Source organism: Coenobita brevimanus, chromosome 52 (genome assembly GCF_032717465.1).
Source record: "Coenobita brevimanus isolate Jiangsu-jjx chromosome 52, ASM3271746v2, whole genome shotgun sequence".
Classification (NCBI taxonomy): Eukaryota; Metazoa; Arthropoda; class Malacostraca; order Decapoda; family Coenobitidae; genus Coenobita; species Coenobita brevimanus.
Window position 1 is genome coordinate 30,624,400 of NC_137005.1, and position 10,985 is coordinate 30,635,384.

Genomic DNA, 10,985 nt, shown 5'->3' on the forward strand with positions numbered 1-10,985 from the left:
CCGAAAATGTTTGCAGGCGGATGTTTACAGTGGGACGACAGAGGATAAATAAATTAATACGAATTTACACAAATACGGAGAGAGAGAGAGAGAGAGAGAGAGAGAGAGAGAGAGAGAGAGAGAGAGAGAGAGAGAGAGAGAGAGAGAGAGAAAATGGAGAAATGAATTCCCCGAGCTAGGCAACTAAGGCCATATAGCCCCGCGGGGTTACAGGAGGACCCTACCCCTCCCGGCAACGGTAGCCCGGGCTAGGCTCGAACTTGCGACCTCCCGACCACAAGCTCAGCGCGCTACCACTGTGCTACCGCGCCCCCCAGAGAGAGAGAGAGAGAGAGAGAGAGAGAGAGAGAGAGAGAGAGAGATAATTAATATAGTGGTTTTGTTTTCGAGCCAACACAAAATCAGTGTTGCCACATGTACGATAAATTATCCTACAAGTACGATAATATTGCCTCGTACAATGTACGTACCGTTTTCTATTATCGTATAATTGGTATGATAATCTTTGTTGAAAGCTAGCATGGCAGTAAATTTTGTGGCATGCGCAGCTAATCTTAAGGGCTAATGGAATGTTGATCATTGAAAATACTTTTTTTATGATCTTACGGGGTTGTTATCTGCAAGAGTAAGCACATTTCTGTGAATGATCTGCTGCTGGTCAGATTGGTTTCCTAGAGTGGCAGAAAGGATATATACTTCTTTTCCTTGTAATATTATTTTTGTAATAAAGGATATGATTATATTATTATAGTGTTATTATTATGAGATTTTCATGGTATGCCTTAATTCTGATACAAAATAAAATGTGAAAAATATACACCTGAGTATACGTCAGTACCTTACAAAATTACGGTTCAGATGAAATTAATTGTAATGGATAATTTTTCAGTAAATACACCAAGGTATCAACGACAGTGTTAAAATACATTAGATTATTAAACACTATAAAAAATGAATTTAATAGAGTACGATAATGCCAACGAAAAAACGATAATTTTGATGAGCCGGTACGATAATTCCAATATAAAGTGTGGCAACACTGCACAAAATATAAAAATATGTTATATCATTATGAATATCTCCTGGAGAAACGTCTCATGTTAAATGAAATGAATGAAAGCATTGAAACCTCTCTCCGAACCCAGCAAACTTCCATAACTTTCCTAACAACACTAGGTGTACAGACATTATGTAATTTTTTCATAAAATGCTAGCATTATATTGTCATTTATCCATATTAAATTAACTCAAACACACCGTCCAAACAAAACATTGCACACCTACAGGTGATTCCCAATCTATCACTAAACCCTCCTGTGCCCCCAGTCCCCCGTCTTCCTCTCCTTCACACCCAGTGGTACCAGACACATGAGGTCTGGCTGCTGCCTCACATTCACCCGTCTCACACCAGTGCTTCGTGAGGTGGGTAATGCGGAACTTTCCCTGACTGTACCTGTCGAACTCACTTTACCTAGTTGCTCCTCAGCGTTCAAGCTGTTAAGATGGTTTTGTTAACAAAATGTGAGGCTCTTGTTATTGACGAGCTCAGAGCGGTGGCTACAGTTATGACTACGTACGAGAGAGAGAGAGAGAGAGAGAGAGAGAGAGAGAGAGAGAGAGAGAGAGAGACAGAGAGTGGGAGGTAAATGGGGATTTATGGGAAAGAATTGAGGAGACTGAGGCAGAGGGTTGAGGTGTGAATGAGAAAACTGAGGTGATTGGATTGTTTGAGAGGAGTGAAATAGTGAGGAAGAGGAAAGAGCAAAATGTGTGAGGAAGTGAGGGAGAAGAGTGAGAAATGATGTGAGGAAGTGAGAGAGACGTGTGACGAACAGGAATGAGGGAACGATGATAAGGAATAAGTGAGGGGAGAGAAATGTGAAGGAAAGGAGTGACGGAAAAGAGTGAGGGAATGAGGAAAAGGAGTGTTCGACCCAACCAGACAGACAAAGAGAAAATGGCTGCTGGAAATATGACTTAGAGCGCTGGAGACAACGGTGAGAAGTGGAAGGCAGAGTATCAGATAAATTGATGAAGTAAGTGATTTGGCAGGACTTGATTGGAACAGAAAAACACCCTCAGGCTTCTGTGATTCACTCTCAGCTGAATAAAATTTCTGCCTTTATCTGGAAGAGAACACTAGAATCGTCCCGACCATGAAAGACTCAACGGTACTACTGTTTATGCTGTCAGGTTTTTACGGCCTACTTTCGTCTGGTATTAGCTGAGGTAAAATACAGTAGATTACGTGAAGTTGAGAGGGTAAGTAGGTAATACGGTCAGATTTGGGGAAAACTTATTTTCGTAATTGAATTAACAGAAGTTGTTGATAATGTTGACCATAATGATAATGATAATGATCGTGGTAATTCATTCACCTTAAATTGACGAAGATTTTCCTGTATTCTCAGCTAATTTTCCGAAGCTTATTAGTTGAACAAAACAATACTAAGGTCCGACATCCTTTCTATAATACAGTATTTCTCTGTGACTAGAATATTGTAAAACTGCGTTGATCTCTTGCTATATCTCGGTGGCAAAACAAGAAGTTATTGTGGCTCTACAGTATACCATTTCCATAGCACTCCTTCGTGACTAGAAACGTATTCTAGTGTTACTCTCTTGCCACAGCTCAGCATTCATGATAAAATGATAGCAGACTCAGACCATGGGAAGGCAGTATATTCAGCATGCAAGTGGTGATCCAGTGGTAGGAGGGTTACTGGCATTCGGTAACGGGCTCCTTAGGCTATGTCCAGAGTTGAATTCATGAAAAGAAAGGAAAAAAAATATATATTATGCACGAGCGGAGTACTGTGTAATACATAGCATTCATAATGGAAAGGAATGTGTGTATGATTGTGTGTGTGTGTGTGTGTATGTGTGTGTGTGTGTGAGAGAGAGAGAGAGAGAGAGAGAGAGAGTGGCATTACAAGAATAGAGAAAAAAATATGAACAGTAAGAGACCGAGACTGAGGAGGGGAAGTGATGACAGTCTTTAGTAATCGAGTAAAGGTAAGAGTCACTGCGTTTTAACAGAACACACTGCTAGGAAAAGTTTCGGACCGGAATTGCAGGAAAGCGGAAGAGACAGATGGAGAAATTCTGCAGAGGAGAAGAAGAAGGAGATGGGAGGGTAAGAAGGAGATAAACGAGAGGGGGAGAGAGAATGTGAAAAACAATGACGAAAGGACAAAGAAGACAGAGTCAGCTCAGACGCCTCACGAAAGAAGACCGACGATGAGGGAGAGAGGGGAGGGAGAGGATGTTGAAAGAGAAGGAAAAGAAACGAGAGGGTAAAAAAAAAAAAAAAGACAAGGAAAGACAAACAGATCATGACGAGGAAATACAGGAGAGAACGAACAGGGGAAGACTAGGGGAAGGAAAAGGATGGAGGAAAGAGAAAGAAGGAGAGGACGAATGATGAAATTAAAAAAAACTAGAATACAGCAAACAGTTTGGGACGATTCAGAGGAGGAGAGGGTGGAGGAGAGAGGCATGCCAGTAGAGAAACGAGAGAGGAAAGAAGAGGAGATATATGAGAGGGACTGAGAGAGGGGAGGAGATGGACTGAGAAGTAAGACACTAGGAGATTTATTTCCTTGCAGAAACGGAAATATTCCCATGCCAGAAAAGTGCTTTTTACATATTTGCATTTGGTAGGTGGAGACGCTCATCATCTACTCATCTGATGCAGTGTTACCTTCGAGTGACTCTGCACTGGATGACAAGCCAAATGATTTCCTATCTTTTACGGAACAAAATTCAACGCTGGGCGGAAACTAAGTAATCAGATAGACGTTTGATAGTCTAGTGGGTTCAAGTGCTCCAACCAGATGTGACAGTTACACTTGTCCTTCAAGGGACGGTTGCAATTTATTGCTCACGTAATGCTACTCATGGATCACGTCAAGTCAGTCTCGCCGCAAATGTGGGGACTAAGCAGTCTAGTCTCGGGCTTTGTGCTCCAAATAATGCAATAAACAACATGGTTTCAGAGAAATAATAATCACCTTATCACACCACGAACTGGACAACAGTCGGCAGTTGTTATATAGATCGCAGTTTAAGGTCAAGTAAAACCGGACAGAATGTACGATAGGGGTCGTGTCGTCGTGCACTAGACAGACTATCGACCACATCTTAGCGGAAAATTTTGGACATTAACTCATCAATTCCCATGATGATATTAATTACTTTGCTATTTGCACTAATATTTAAAAAAATATACGTATAAGAGATCACGAGCATATCGTATGCAGAAAGAAAGTGGTAAGAAACATGTACTATGGATTTGACTTAACCAATAAGGATGCCGGTCTGGGTCTGAATTTCAGATGGTGTAAAACTACATAGGACTTGTTCACACTGAAGCCGAAATGAACATGTTCTGCTGCAAAATCTTCGATCAGGATGTAATCGAGCTAAAGAACACCCCGATTCACCAGGCGACAATCTGGACAATATGCTTTTTATATCAGGACTGGACATTCTGCTTTTTATTTCAGAACAAAATGAAAGTGAGAATGGAAACAGATTTCACAGGGAGTGACCCAGTAGTAGTTCTATTTTTTCCCCCAACCTTTGTTATTGGATAGATAAAAAAAATGCGATTTTGGCGTGAATGGTAGACTGGCAAGCCTCTCCGTTTGGAACCTGGATCAGACTCTCCATCACCTCCTTACACAGTTATTTCATCACAACAGCAGCTATACGAATAAGCCGTCCTTCGGCTTATTACGGAGGTCTTTAGTGCTTTCAGAACCATGTGAGTTACTCTTAACAAAACAAATTAATTTGTAGTTGGAGTAGATTACTAGTCCTGTCCTGACCATAAGACGGTAAATGGTAATAGGATTAACACTGTCAGGCACCTGCGACTCACTCTCACATGAATATATTTATGATATATAAAGTGAAATAGAAGTAAACAAAATATTGCCTCAACCATTTAAGGGCTAACGGCACTACTAGTAACAATGTCCAGGATTAGCATCAGTAGAATACCAGAGTTTTCCTGACTCTTAAGAAAGTTTTAAAATCATCGATAACCACAAGCAAAGGAAGAAAGAAAGGAAGGATAGACAGAGACATTCTCCATAGAGGGAGAGGGGGCAGGAGAAACGAAAGAGAAGAATAAGATAAATGCCTGTCGTCACAAAAGAGTCCTTCCCATGAACACGATTCGTATATGTCAGTCATACTTCCTGGTCCCCAATTATACCAAGCTATGAGTAGAAACTAGAAGGCAGGAATCCGAGTCTACGAGTCTAACCGGGCCGAGATTCAAACTCTGGCTCTTCTAAGTACGAGCTGAAAGTGCTAACAAGTTGAACACCAGCTCCACTGAGAAGGAAAATTGAAAACCTCATGGAAAAAAGTCAGGATCAACACTGGAAATGGAGAGAACTAGAATAACTAGAGAGAGAGAGAGAGAGAGAGATGACAAGAATCCAAGTATGACTGATGGAAGAAGGAGGAATACGGTGTGAAAAAGAAGGAAAGAATAAAGCTTAATGAAAGGGAAAGACATGAAAAGATGGGTCTTGGGATGTATTAAAACTTCAGCCCAGCGACGCATTTTGCCCTTCGCCATGTTATCCTTAGATGATTTTATTCAGTTTCAGAAAGACATTACAAATTTAGATATTAAGATAGCTTTCATTATCCATTCGCATATGAGAGGGTTTGTCTACATGAGAAACAATTGAAATGTTCAAAAAGAACAAAATGTAAGGTAAAGTCGTTGGTCAGCAGAGTGGCGCAGTGGAAGCGTGCTGGGCCCATAACCCAGAGGTCCGTGGATCGAAACCACGCTCTGCTACAAGTATGTTTTTTCCGCTGGCCCCGCTGACTATGTTTCGCACAGTTCTGCTTATGGCGCTCTTCATCATCTGCAATCTTATTCATCGAGCAGAGTGAATTTCTCCATGATGTTTCGTGCTTCTGTATGTGAAAGCTCTGAACGTTTTACTCCAGTGTAAGGTGTAAGAATCCATCCTGTTTAATAGCAGTTTTCAGTGTCTGATGTGTGCAAGGCTTCGTCCCTACCAGATTGCCAACGTTTGGCACCTTGAGATATAACTTAATGTGGCTGGTGTCTACTGTGTTCATAGAAGTTATATATGTTTTGAGGTAAAGTCAGGTGAGTGTTAAATTTTTGTATGTTGTTTCACTAGTACCTGTATGAACCTGTATAAATGCTGCTTGATGAGTGGTGATTTACTTTCAGTGTTTTCCCGCCATCAGTCTGTCTACCTGTTTTGGTCGTCTTATGGAATCAGTATCTTATGTATAGTTTATATCTCACATTTCATGGTAATTTAGAAGAATATTTTACCAAGCAGATTTATTTTAATACAAGAATGACGGAACCAAAGAATGGAAGTCAGCATATTGTTCCCTCCAAGAAATAATAAAAACAGGATAATAGAGAGCCAAATTCAAGGTCCAGTTATATTGACGTGCCTGGACACACTGCGTTTTAAAGACCGGAGGTCATAAGTAGTAGGAAATACAGAGAAAGACAGTTCCATTGTTGACCTGTTGCATAGATGAAGGATTGGGAGTAACAGTTAACTTTTGCATTAGACAGTTCGGCAGAAAAAGGATGAGAGACGGGTGCTACGTACCCGCCGCAGTGGTGGAGATATGCAAGCAGAAATGTTAAAAAGAACAAAACATAAGTCTTTCCCGGGTCAGCAGAGTGGCGCAGTGGAAGCGTGCTGGGCCCATATCCCAGAGGTCCGTGAATCGAAACCACGCTGTGCTACAAGTATGTTTTTCCGCTGGCTCCGCTGACTATGTTTCGCACAGTTCAGCTTATGGTGCTCTTCATCATCGGCAGTTTTATTCATCGAACAGAGTGAATTTCTTCATGATGTTTCGTGCATCTGTATGTGAAAGCTTTGAACGTTTTACTGAGGTGGAAGGTGTAAGAATCCATCCTGTTTAATAGCAGCTTTCGGTGTCTGACGTGTGCAAGGCTTCGTCCCTACCAGATTGCCAACGTTTGGCACCTTGAGATATAACTTAATGTGGCTGGTGTCTACTGTGTTCATAGAAGTTATATATGTTTTGAGTTACAGTCAGGTTTGTTAAATTTTTGTATGTTGTTTCACTAGTACCTGTATGAACCTGTATAAATGCTGCTTGATGAGTGGTGATTTACTTTCAGTGTTTTCCCGCCATCAGTCTGTCTACCTGTTTTGGTCGTCTTATGGAATCAGTATCTTATGTATAGTTTATATCTCACATTTCATGGTAATTTAGAAGAATATTTTACCAAGCAGATTTATTTTAATACAAGAATGACGGAACCAAAGAATGGAAGTCAGCATATTGTTCCCTCCAAGAAATAATAAAAACAGGATAATAGAGAGCCAAATTCAAGGTCCAGTTATATTGACGTGCCTGGACACACTGCGTTTTAAAGACTGGAGGTCATAGGAAGTAGGAAATAAAGAGAAAGACAGTTCTATAGTTCAAATGTTGCAAACATGAAGGATTGGGAGTAACGGTTAACTCGTGCATTGGAGTTAGTAGTGACCACTGAAATAGCGATAGAATAAGGATGAAGATGCAACAGTGCGACGAAGAGATCGAGGTTGAAGGGAGCCAGTAGGACAAGGAGAGTTAACGAGATGAAAAGCCCTTGAGTCTACCTTCTTGAGAAGAGCTGTATGTGAGGAACCTTCCCACACATGAGAGTTGTGCTTTACACAGCAATAATAAAGCCTGTGTTTATAGTCAAAACTGTGCAGGGGTAAAGAATGCATGGAGACAGCTTAGCACACCTAATCACTTGGAAGCAGATTTTCTATCTATCTATCTGTTTATCTGTCTATCGTCAGACACCTTAATCTCGTAAGGGGTGGCCGCAAACAAATCACCTCCATGTCTCCCTGACCCCGCCATTTCACTGCCCTGCTCCCAGCTCACCCCCCCCTCCCTCATATACGTCTCCACTCCATCCCTCCATCTCATCCTTGGCCTCCCCCTCCTTCTCCCCAATCCACCTCACTCACATACACTCTCCTCGTTAGTTTCTCACTCTCCATCCTCTCCACATGGCCAAACGAATTCAGAGTGTTTCTCCTAACGTTTTCTATCACATCCACATCCACACCACAATGATCCTTCACTTCCTCATTTGTCCATCTGTCTCTTCATGTGACTCCACATGCTCCTCTCAAATAACTCATTTCCACAGCTCTCACTCTTTTCTTCTGTCCCTCCAACAAGGTCCAAGCTTTACTTCCATACGTTAGAGCTGGTATCACAATACTGTCACGTAGTAACTTTTTCACTTCCATGCTCAGTTCCGTGTTTCTTATCACTGCTTTCAAGGTACCAGCAACCTTTCTTCCTTGCTTTACCCTTTCAAGCATTTCACCCTCCAAACTTCCATCCTTACTCATCACATTATCCAAGTACATAAACGCAATCACATTTTCCATATCCTTCTCATCCAACCTCACTGTACATTCACTGACTTCACCTCTCTCGAAGACCATAACTTTACTCTTCCCTACATTTACCTTTACATTCTGTTTCTTACATACTCTCCGAAACTCACCCACCAAACCTTCCAGCTCCCCTTCGTTTTCACGTAACAACACTGTATCATCCGCAAACAACAGGACAGGGATTTTCCAAACACCGCCCTCTCTCATTAGGGCCATTGCAACATCCACTGCCCTACCTTGTATCTCTTTTATGATCCCATCCATATACAGACTGAAGAACCATGGAGGCATGAAACATCCCTGTTTCAATCCAACCTTCAAACAGAAAATTCACTCAGTTCACTATCCACACTCACTGCAGCCTTAGCACCCTTATACATACTCTTCACAGCATTCTACAACTTCCCATGTACTCCATATATTCTTTCACTTTCCACAGTCCTTGTCCATCCACCCTGTCATATGTTTTCTCCAAATTCATGAAAGCCGCATACAACTTCTTTCCCTTCTCTAGAAACTTTTTCACTAAAGAAGTAAGAATCAATATCTGATCTACACAACCTCTTCCCCTCCTAAAACCTCCGTGTTCTTCTCCAACTAATTCCTCTGTTATTTCCCTAACTCTTTCACTAAGTATTCTACCATATACTTTTCCTATTACACTAAAAAGACAAATGAACCTACGATTACTACATACTTCTTTTTCCCCTTTTCCATTGTACAGGGGAATAATTATACCTGACTTCCAATCATCTGGGACTCTACCTTCCGCCCAGGTCAATTTGCACGTCATCCACAACCATTCTACTCCTATCTCTCTCCCATGCTTTGACACTTCACAACACACTCCACCAATTCCTGGGGCTTTCCCCATTTTAACTTTCTTCATCGCTTTCACAACTTCCATCCTACTGATTCCTTCCTCTCTTCTCACATTTCTCCATCTCCCAGCCATTCCCCAGCCACTTATACTCGCATTACTTTCATTCTCTATGTCTGACAAGTCGTTAGAGTGTTCACTGCATCTACTCACTTTTTCTCCCTTCTCTACTAATAATCTACCATTTTTATCTTTCTCTCCTCTACTAACTTCTTTGGCACCCTGTCTAACTGTCCTTACCTCTCTCCAGAACATTTTCTTACATTCCTTCCACTTGACACTCAAATTTGTTCCAAATTTCTCATCCACTTTCTTTTTACTCTCTCTTACTAATCTTTTCACCTCTCTCTTCGTCTCTACATACAACTCTGTCTTCCGTCTCTCAACTTCCTCCACATCACTGTTTCTCATCCACTCATTATAATCATTCTTCTTTTGTGCCACAGCCTCTCTCACCTCTTCATTCCACCATGCTGTTCTTTGCACTCCCCTTTGTCTTCTCTTCACCGCACACACCACCTCACATGCTGCACAGATTTCTTGTGTGAATATCTTGCACGCACCTTCCAAGACCCCCATTTGCTCCAATCCATATTTACCCAATCATTCCTCCATTTCCCTCTTATATTCTGCCCTTTTTTTCATCCTCCTGCAACCCTTCCATCCTCCTTCTATAGCTACTTCCTCCTATCATCCTATTCTTCTATTTCTCCATTTCGCTTGGACACTGATTCTGACCACCACCAAGTGGTGGTCAGAGAGTCCAATCCTCCAACCTCCATGAGGGATAATATGATCATTCCAAGATAAATCCCGAGAGAAAGAAACCCTAATTATGTTCAGGGTCAATATTATATTGAAAGGGGTATTGTTAACCCGCCATGTGCCGGCTATTTTTAGCCCTGTGGGTTACCCCAGTGCCGACCATTTTTCGACCTTTTTTTTTTTTGCCTAAAATGATTGATTTTGATGTGGAAACAATGAATTTTGCCATTAAAATGCTGACCGAGGCTCGAAAATTAGTTTTTTTTAGTCCTGCATACTCTTGTACAGGTATAGCCGCTCTCTCACGCTCACCACATACGTGAGAGAAAACCGTTTTCTATGTAAGGTATACTCGGATATTTATGCTGGGAAGGTATAGCAATGTTCACTACATTTTTCTGATCACTTATTACTTCAGCATCTATCACAATTTGCATGTCTTTCTCACTGTGAATGCATTATCTTACACTTACTTGAAGATAAGTACAACCTGACTTCATTACGTACAGTCCTGGCACTTACAAAAAGGTATTTACAACTTGACTTCACTATATAGTCCTTACACTTACAAGAAAATATTTACAACCTACACTTACATGAAAATATTTACAACATGCCTTCACTATGTACAACACTGGGTGAGGCACACAGGCAGAGTGAGGCAGAGCGAGCATGAGGGGGGGAGAGAGTGAGTGTATGGCCTTGACAGCCTGGGGGATGGTAAAGGAACAGTTACCTTACATGCCTGTCAATTTTTACCAGAGAATCTTGAAAAATGAGGTCACAGTGAAGTTTTTTATTTTAGTCCATTTTAAAACAGCACTGGCACTGGCCATGGCATTTTCTCAGACCATTTTAAAACGACACTGGCA

The 10,985-nt window shown here is 41.3% G+C and overlaps 1 non-coding gene across 1 annotated transcript; it reads left to right on the plus strand.

Moving 5' to 3' along the window:
* The first annotated feature begins 5,752 nt into the window (after positions 1-5,752).
* TRNAM-CAU (transfer RNA methionine (anticodon CAU)) lies at positions 5,753-5,824 on the plus strand. Its single transcript has one exon. It is a non-coding gene; the product is annotated as a tRNA-Met (tRNA).
* The last annotated feature ends 5,161 nt before the right edge of the window (positions 5,825-10,985 follow it).